Source organism: Tupaia chinensis, unplaced genomic scaffold (assembly GCF_000334495.1).
Source record: "Tupaia chinensis unplaced genomic scaffold, TupChi_1.0 Scaffold000340_1, whole genome shotgun sequence".
In the NCBI taxonomy this organism is placed as follows: Eukaryota; Metazoa; Chordata; class Mammalia; order Scandentia; family Tupaiidae; genus Tupaia; species Tupaia belangeri.
This window is the reverse complement of record NW_006159834.1, coordinates 634,963-645,058: the sequence shown is the minus strand read 5'-3', so window position 1 is coordinate 645,058 and position 10,096 is coordinate 634,963. Positions and strand designations below refer to the sequence as shown.

At 42.0% G+C, this 10,096-nt stretch overlaps 1 pseudogene; it reads right to left on the bottom strand.

Annotated features, from left to right (window-relative positions):
- Positions 1-8,467: 8,467 nt before the first annotated feature.
- LOC106735241 (40S ribosomal protein S20 pseudogene) lies at positions 8,468-8,828 on the bottom strand (annotated as a pseudogene).
- Between the last annotated feature and the right edge of the window lie 1,268 nt (positions 8,829-10,096).

Genomic DNA, 10,096 nt, shown 5'->3' with positions numbered 1-10,096 from the left:
ATCTGGAGGCCTCCCTGACTATGCCAGGCAAGTATATGCCTGTGATCTAGAGATGGCTGCTGGGGGTAGACCACGCTGTCAGGACCCTTTTGGGGATGCTGTTTCTCTCCTTCTCTTTCTCTTGTAGAATAAACTTAAATAAAAACCATAAATAAACTTACATAAATAAACCTTAAATCTTTTCAAAATTTAGGGCCAGTCCAGTTGCTTGATGATTAGAGAGGCATCTTACATGGCATACTACATGGTTCAAGTCCCAGACCTGGCAGCTTGAGGAAACATGCCAAGTGTGGTACGCACTTGCCCAAAATTCATAGGGGAGAATGGAGAAAGGATTGTGGTATGGCTGCCCTCCTGGGGAGTGTTTCTCATGCTCTCTCTCTCTCTCTCTCTCTCTCTCTGGCAAACACATGTGCCCTCTAGCAAACAACAAACAAACAAAAAGCTTTTTTTAAAGAAAATTAAGAAAGAGTCCCTTCTTCTCATATTATCCTTTCCTTATCAATTACAGAATCTAGGACACCCAGATCCACTATCTTTTCTGGATAATCTTTAGAATTTTAAAGGTGGGGAAGAGGGTCTATGTATTGGTATCTTCTCAAATAAGTTTTCACTTTCCTCTGTTATTGTTTTGTCACTCTTAGCTTTTCAGCCGTGTTGGGGAATCCACAGGCACAGTAATGGCTCCACGACATTTTTCTAGCATACTGACGAGGAGATGGTTGTAGACAGTTAACACATCTTGATCATTCTGTTGTCCCTGGTTATATAGCTGGGTGGGGGTGGCCAATCCCATACACCGTAACGTGTGATGCATAACCACTCCCTGATAATGGAGTATCGCTACCCCCTTAGGTAAAATAGAGCATGGTCCCGAGGTTTCTCCATGTGCCAGGCAATACGATGAGCCATAGCAATCGGGAGATGAGTGTGCAGGCTTTGGGTCCTTCCCGCAAGGTAACCGAGATTAGATGAGGAGGAGCTTTCAGACAACGCTTGGTCATTAAGGCCACATTGATAAAGCTGCTATGAAATTAGGACTCACTGACTGCCAAAGTGATCTCTAGTTTAGAGGTTAGAGGCAACTGCAGACTGGCATGTTTTGAAAAGTGTTATGTTTACCTGAACTAAGGAGAGGTTTTGCCTAGAATGGCCAGGTGGTGTAAGGAACAGTAAGAGGGCTGATGTGGCAGAGATTCCTGGTTATAATCCTACATTTTCCTCACCTTCCTCAGTCATAGAACCTGGCAGAGTTGTGAAAGGGACTCAGGAAATGTGAAAAGCACCTGCAGTGAGGTATTAATATGTGCAGCACACTGTCGCTCTCCCAGAATCCTTCGCATAAATACGATTATGTTAAGAGAGGCTGACCTGCTTAAATCAATATTGGTGAAAACGGGACTGTGGGTTTAAATTCCAAAATGGCCCAGCTCTGCACTTCCTGTGCCGCGGATTACATTTTTGCTGACACTGGGTCATTCAGAAAGAACACAAATTCATTTCTCACATTTCTGTAGGCTGAGAAGTCCAAAATAAAAGTTCTAGCAGGATTAGCTATCTGATGAGAGTTGCTCTCTGCTTCCAAGATGGCACCTTGGGGGCCAGCAGGCGACATGGTGGTTAAGGCGCTGGACTCCCACGCAATTGATTGCAGTTCAAGTCCCAGACCTGGTGGCTTTCTTTCTCTCTCTGATAAGCGCATGGGTCCTATAGCAAATTAATAATAATAATAAAATATTAAATTAAATAAATAGTTGTTTTAAAAAAGATGACACCTTAGTGCTTCATCCTTCAGAAAGGAGGATGGTCCTTACATGGTGGAAGGGATGACAGAGTAAGAACAGGGGACTTCCTCCATCGAGCCTTTCTGTGAGACACTGGCCCTGTTTATAAAGGTGGGCTACACAGAACTCCATCACCCACCAAAGACCTTATCTCCCAACACCTTCGCATTAGGGACTAAGATTCAGCAGGCATTTTAGAGGGTACAAAAATAGTAACACCATAGCATATGTTCATCAGAATAATACTGTATTTGATCATGAAAATAAGTTTTGACCAAATGTGTAAGTAACAGCTGTGGGTACAACACCCAGGAAGTTTCCTGAAAGAAGGCAAGCCCATTGCTTCTCCTTTCATTTTTCTTGCTGACCAGAATGACAGCAAAATTGGAGCTCCATCTTGGACCATGAAATAAACTTGGAAATATAGAGTAAACGTGAGAAAATAATGATTGAGGGTACTTGGTACTATGGAGTAGCAAACTTACACTGGAGCTCTCTGAACCTTTACATCCATTTTAATTTTTTAAAGGAATTATTCATTTAATTCTACTTATTATTATTATTCTTTAATTTGTTATAGGGCACTTACACTCACTAGAGAGACAGAAAAAGAGGGAAAGTGAGAAAGCAGGCCACCCAGTCCAAGATTTGAACTACAGTCAGCCATGTGGGAATCCAGTGCCTTAACCACCATGCCACCTGCTGGCCCCATGTCTATTTTATTTGAGACATTTTTATTTTGGTTCATCTGTCATTTGCAGCTGAACCTAGTCCTAATCATTATAGTAAGTCAGTACCCCAGTACCCTGAATACTCAGAGAAAGATAGCAGACTTCACCCTGCGGGACTGAGAAATCTAATTGGGATATATATATATATATATATAATTTATATAAAACTGGGATACATGTATATAATAATATATAATAATTTTTATATGTATTTAGTACATAAATTATATTCCTGGGAAAGGAAGATGATAGTGTTCCTTAATATTAGGACATTACCATGAGGTACAGAGCAAATCAAAAGACAAGAAAGTTTTTTAGGAGGCTGGCAAAGTTGCTGTCACTTAGGTTTAAAGCTTAAAACTGGTATCACACTGAAGCCAAGAGAAAGTATAAAATATCCCAAAGGAAAAGGCATTAAGATTTAGTGAGTGACCAGGTATGACATTGGGAAGGCATAGGGATAGATAGCCTGAGAGAACATTGAGGAGTCACCCAGGTTATTAAGATTGGTGGCTGGAATATAAAGTAGAAAAACCATCTGTAGAAATAGGGAAGTCATGGGTTTGGTCCTGTGCACAGTGGTTAGGTGCTACTCATTGGGAACAGGATCCAACATGGCCAACATCAGTTCAAATCCCAGCTCCAGTGGCTAAAAACAAAACAAACATACAAAAACAAGCAAACAACAAAAATCAGCATGCATACATGTGTGCACAAAATCCTAATTACAAGAAGAAATGTAAAAAAGTTTGAGGCATGACCACAGCCCCCCTGAGGAGTACTTCTCTCCCCCACCCCATGAGCACAAACATCCCCCTGGGAATAAAAAATACCAAAATAGGGAAACCAAAAGAGTAGATGTAAATGGACCAAAGGAAAGAAAAAGTAAGAGAGTTATGAAATGTTGGCTTTAAGTTGACATTAAGGGAATCTATGTAGAATTTTCTATTGATAGTAGACATGTTGGCAATAAGGGCAGGTGGTTAAGAAAGGAGTCTATCTCAGGACTAGCAGTTGGCATAATGGCTTACGTTGTTGGACTCCTATGTAGTCCACCACGGTTTGAGTCCCAGACCTGGTGGCTTAAATTCATGCCGGGCATGTGTGTGTGAGTGCCCAAGATACTGAGAGAATGGAGGAGAAGGGATTGTGGCATGGCCACCTCCACCCCCAACCCCCTACCCCCGGGAGGGTGATTTCTCCCTTTCTGTCTGGTGAGCGCAGGCCCTACAGAAAAACCTCTGTCTTGGGGTGGGAAGGGGAAGGAGTCTACCTCAGAAATATATCCAAAAGAGTATTTCATTTAAAAAAATAATTTAATTAATTTATTTATTATAATTGACCAGAGAGAGGCAGAGTGAGAAAGAGAGAGAGGGAAAGTGATAAAGCAAGCCACCAGTTCCAGGACTCAAACCACAGTCCGCCATGTGGGAATCAGCACCCTTAACCACCACACCACTTAATGGCTCCCTGAACGAATATTTCTAACCAAAAAGTTAGGCAATGATGTTGTCGCAGATGAGAATATGGAGAAGAGTGAATACAATTGCAACCTAAAAAATGGTCAAAGAAAAAGGCCTAAAAAGTATGGTGTCACAGTTGGCTCGATTCCATACTGAGCTGGAAACTCCTTGTAGGTACCTAACTAAATGCTGTTCAGGATGGGGGTTTTCACATGTACATTGCTGGCTCTGGGTAATGAACACTAATCTCCTAAATTCTAAATCCAGGCTAAATTCTCCTGATTCAATCACCTACCAAAGGCCACACCTCTCAGTAGCTTTGCATTAGGGATTACGTTTCAACAAGGAGTTTTAGAAGGTAGAAAATGTTGAAACCAGAGCACAAAGCTTGCTTAGTAGTAAGGAAACCCAAATTCCCTCTTCATCCTACAGAGGAAAAGGAGGCATCCCAAATAAAACAAGAACCAAAACCTATACAACGGACTTGTACTCCACACTCCTGCACAGTCAGCCAAGGGCAAAAGCCTTGTAAAAGTTGTGGCCACACAGTTTTCGTTCAAATGCAAAACCAGATCATGTGACTCCTCTAGTCTCTCAGTTGGATCAAATGGCTTGGAAAGGAGCCTGAAGGTTTTCCCACACCCTTAATACTCTTAGTCCTTTTCAACTCTGCTTTGTGTATGGTGGCAGTGAAGGGGGAAGGTTAAAGTAATTTATTAACACAACAAATCAATAGAACTGCTATTAGGGCTGGCAGGTGGCGTGGTGGTTAAGCCGCTGAACTCCCACATGTTCAACCATGGTTTGAGTCCCGGATCTGGCAGCTTGCTTTCTCACCTTCCCTTTCTCTTTCTCTCTGTCTCTCTGTTGCATCCACTTGCCCTATAGGGAATTAAAAGTAATAATAAATAATTAAATTAAAATAAATAATAAAAAGTACAGCTATCAATGTCTGAGACTCATTTCTTCAGATATGGTAACTTTTTTATACCTTTTTTTTTTTTTTTTAACCTTTTTTTTGGAGAGGTTTTTGCTATAGGGCACGTGCACTTGCCAGGAAGACAGAGAGAGACAGAGAGATTCCCTTCTCCTCCATTCTCCTCTTGGGATCTTGGGCAAGCACGCACATGTGTCCAGCCTGAGTTTAAGTCACTAGGTCCAGGACTAGAACCGCGGTTGACTACATAGGAGTCCAGAGACATAGCCATTATGTCAACTGTGAGTCCCCAGATATGATAACTCTTTTAAGGAGTTTTCCCCAGTCTGTTATGAAATTACTCTTATTGGAATTGAATACTGTCAGGACCCAGACAGAGGATGAAAGAGCATTGTTTTGCATTAGGGATTACGTTTCAACAGGAGTTTTAGAAGGTAGATCTATGGTTAGCAGAAAATGATTGAGTCAGCAGGTACAGAACATTGGAGGCATGATGTTAAAGATCAACTGTTCTAAAATACTTCCTAATGATACTGTACATTGCTATGGCATTTTGTGAGTTTTCGGTGGTCTTTCACCTCAGGTTCAACCTGAAAACATCCCAGGTAGATTTGAATACAACTTTTCTCCATTTTAAAAGTTCAGGAAATAAATTTAGGGAACTTCTATGGTTCTAATCTGAGTGTGGTGTTGAAAGGTGGGGGCCTTTGAGAGGTGACTGGAAGTGATTAGGTGTCCGGGTGAGACCCAGGATCAGAGCCCTGGGTCTGCTCTGCTCTGCCTGTCTCCCTGTGTGTCATCTTGCGCCGTCACCATGGAGATGTGGTCCCTTGATCTTGGACCTTCAAAACTGCAGGCTCTTCTTTATAAATCACCCCGTTTCAGGTATTCAGTAATAAGCAACAGAGAACCAATGAAAATAGGGAATCAAAGCATAAAACGGCCAGATGCAGGTGTTCCATGTTTTTTCTGTACTTTGTATTTCTGGGTGAAAAATTTCTCAGAGGAGGATTGAATTCGTGCCTATATCTACACACACCTGAGATTTTCTGTCTTAACTGAAACATGTAAACCCTGTTTGTGAAAAAACTGGGAGGCATTGATACGCTTCTATCTAGATGAACACTGTTCCTGGTATCTTCCGTGTCCTGATGTTCTGTGAAATTGTCTTTCGTTTCTCCGGGAGCCCTCTTTGCTGCCCAGGCTCCAGCAGGACACTGTCAGGGCAGACCTCTTCCTCCAGTAATAGATGAGTCCATCAACTCTGGGCAAGAGCTGTCCGGGTCATTGATCATATTTCACCACAGGGTATGGAAATTCACAGGCTGGCTCTTTGGTTAAGGTTTTTATTTCCTGTTTTAAAATTAAAACCGTACACTCATCCTAGCTCTCAAAAATGAAACAAGTCACTTTTTTCTTCAGGCTAAGCTGACAACTCAGGAATTTTACAGAATCTGCGGGGAGAGGGAAAAGCCAGGCAAATCAGTGCTATTGTATATTATTGTAATGTGCAAGAACTTGTTTCACATCACACACTTCACTCACTTGCAAAAAGGGCTCTCTCCAATTGGCGAATATTATGAATTAGAGAGCCCTTGAAGATAGTGTATGCACAAGACGTACACTTATAAATATATAAGAAATGTATAATACTTTTACACATGAATGTGTATAAAACTCCAAATGCCTGCTAACCAGTGTTGCCAAGAACAGACACTAGTAGATTTTTTTAAAAAAGAAAAAGGATTTAAAAAATCATGTAGAACGTGAATGCACTTGAGACAGAGAGAGAGAGAGAGAGAGAGAGAGAAAGCACCCTGGACAGGGCCTTAGTATGCCTCAGTTCCCTTCCCCCAGTCTTCAGTCTTGCCAAGATCCTGGGGATGTGTGCATGTGCGCAGTGCGTTTCATGCCTATGGGACAGGGATTCAAACTGGATTACATGTGGCTTTTCCCACCGTTCTTCAACACACTACCAACTGCACCACCAGACTGGGGGAAAAAAAAAGGATTTATAATTATTTGCAAATGTATCAAAGCACAAGAACTTTTAAAATATATAACTGAAAATTTCTACATTTCATGTTCTCTACCAAAGTGGTTTATAAACATTCTTCACAGATAGTTGAAACCATAGTTCAATTTTCTTAAAATTATTTATTTATTTAATCTATTTCTGTTATTTTTAAGTTTTCTATAGGGCACATGTGTTCACCAAAGAGAGGGGGTGGTGGAATATAAGAAAGCAAGCCACCAAGTCTGGGAATCAAACTGTAGTGGGCCATGTAGGAGCCTAGCGTCTTAACCACCATGTCACCTGCTGGCCCCTATAGTTCAATTTTTTTTAAAGAGGTTTTGTTTTTTGTTTTTTGTTTTTTTTTCCTATGGGGTGCATGCCCTTGCCAGAGGCAGAGAGACAGAAAGCAAGAGATCACTCCCAGAGTATGGCCATGCCACAATCCCTTTTCCATTTTCCTCTGTTCTCCTCTTGGGATTTTGGACATGCACACACACATGCCCAGTGTGAGTTTCAAGCTGCTAGGTCTAGGATACAAACCATGGTTGGCCATGTGGGAGTCCAGAGATATAAATGCCATGCCACCTGTTGGTCTCCCATAGTTCAATTTTTTAAATCTTACTATAAATTTTAGTAACAAGAATGGTGACTAAATGGGACGCTCACATAGTATAAAGTGGCAGAATTTAACATTTAAAGCAATGTCTCCCATTATTATGGCAATAGGGGTTTAGCTAAACATTTTGAAACGTACCCAGTACTCTATTTTCGTAAATTAGTACCTGCCCGCTAGTACACTAGATCCTCAACCATGGCTATGTATCAGAATCAACCACACCAACTTTTCTAAAGACATGTAGCACCCCACACTATCTAAACCAAGATTTCAGGGGACTGCAGCCAAAGTGAATGCACTGACGTGCTGTCCCAACCCGCAGGACAGTCGAACAGGTTTCCTGAGGGAAGGAGTGAGAGACTGGACTAACGGCGCAGTGTTACAACACAGAGAGGATGCAGTGTTACAACTCTTCAGGGTCTTCAGGGTTGTCTGGAGACTGTGGGCCAGGGATTGTAGTTATATACATGTTGGTGGGCAGTGATTGGTTGAATGAAAGATTGTAAAAGGTGGGTTATGACTGGTTGCTTTGTGGACCAATCATGAAGTGCCAGATATGCAAATCTGAGGGATTCTAAGCTCACCAATTTGCTATGGGAAGTGGCCAATAAGAGTACAGTTTTGAAGGTGAGGTTTTGAAGGGGAGCCAATTGTGGCCTTTGGCATTGTGTAATTGTTTGCTTTCTGAGAAACCAAAACCTAATGACCTTGGCAGATTTGCTGGTGCGCAGCCTCCTACACCATACCTTACAACAAAACCACACACATCCATCAATACCACTATCTACTCAACTAGAAGTCAAGAGTAACCTCATTTAATGGCATCTAGAAAATCTTTATAGTCTTCAAGTCAGTAGGCACTCTGAATAAAAGTCAACAAAGGTTAACAGATGATAATCAATTTATTAAAATAGTTGACTTAGGCATCTGCAATGGTGACTTCAACCTCAACTCCTGGTTCAATACCAATGGAAGTTGTCTATTTAACAATCTCAGCAGGACTGTGCAAATCAATGAGTCGCTTGTGGATTCTCATCTGGAAACAATCCCGTCTTAGAACCTTCACCACAAGCTGTTTGTCTTGTAGTGATTCTCAAAGTCTTGGTAGCTATCTGAACTGGTCCTTTCACCTTGCGATTCCTTTCCTTTGCACCTCTGATTAAGTCAGCACACTTTCTCCAGGGACTTTATATTGCGGCTGGTTAAAGTCATTCTAATTCGGCAAATGGCCACCTCTGGCTCCATGGGTGTTTTTCCAGTATCCTTAAAAGCCATGGCTGCAACTGGCTTCCTGACCGACTTGTTCCTCTGCAAGAGTGAACAGCAGTGAGTCGGGAGCAGAGTGGGCTGACCGGAGCTCTGCGCCACTTGCACCCACTTCTTCCACGAGGAGCTCCATAGTCCAATTTTGAACAACACGTGGAAAATGTCAAATGATAGGATCCGCAGTACTGCTGCTCTGTTCTTGGCTGACTGTGGCAATCAGACGGGCCTCGAAGGATAGGGGACAGGACTTGAAACTGCATTGACAGAACAAGCACAATTTTTTTTAAAAAAAAAATGTATTGAGGTTGTACATTTGGAGGTGACCAAAGCTCCCCCAAGCCACCCTTCGGGACTGAAACCTTGCATGAAATGATAGCTCCTGTAAAATTTTAGACATTTGTAAGATGGCACCTGTCATAAGCTCTCTTGCTTCATTTGCTTCACACCGTTACAAAGACTGTTTTGAAAGAAGAACAGGGCCAGTTCCATGGCCTGATGGTTAAGGCATCTGGGCATAATCCACCATGTGGCTCAACTGCTGGAGCCAGCAGCTTGAGAAACACACTGGGCATGTGTACGTGTGCCCCCCAAATCCTGCCAGGAGGAAGAAGTGGAGAAGGGTCTGTGCTTGATCATACCTCACTGGGCTGGGGGTGCTTTTCCCATTTTTTAATCTCTGTCTCTCTGGTCAGTTCATGTGCCCTCTGACAATTAAAGAAAATAAACATTTGAAGATTATGAAAGAGACAATCAAATCCCTGAATGATAGAGGCTTCTCGCTCTTCTCCAGAGCCATTTCTTCTTCCTGAGTCATCCACCGAAACTCCTGTGCAGTGATGGAGGCCAGAAACAGGGTCTGTAACAGCAGTGTGTGTGCAAGTGACGTAGGCTTTAAAAAAGCAGGCGTGTCTTCTCTCTCTGTTTTCTGGATATGAGAATCATACATGGAGGACTTGAAGACAGGAGGGGAGATGGACCCCACATGAAAAGACACCTGACAACCAGAAACAGTGGCACTTCCACTGGGTTCTGTCACCACAATTTCATTGTTTGTGAGGTACAGCCTTTCCTAATAAAGATACCTTGTTTAGAGCCACAAAACAATCAATGGAAAGGTGTTTTTGAAAGAACCCTATCTATGCAGTAAGTTATTATTAGGACTCCAGTCTCCTTTGTTGATACCATACAATAGAAATTTGGGCAAACGTTTTCTACCAAGTAACTTTCGTTTGCCTTATTCTTTACTTTTAAAAGGATTGTGTTTTGTAAAAATACAAAGTAA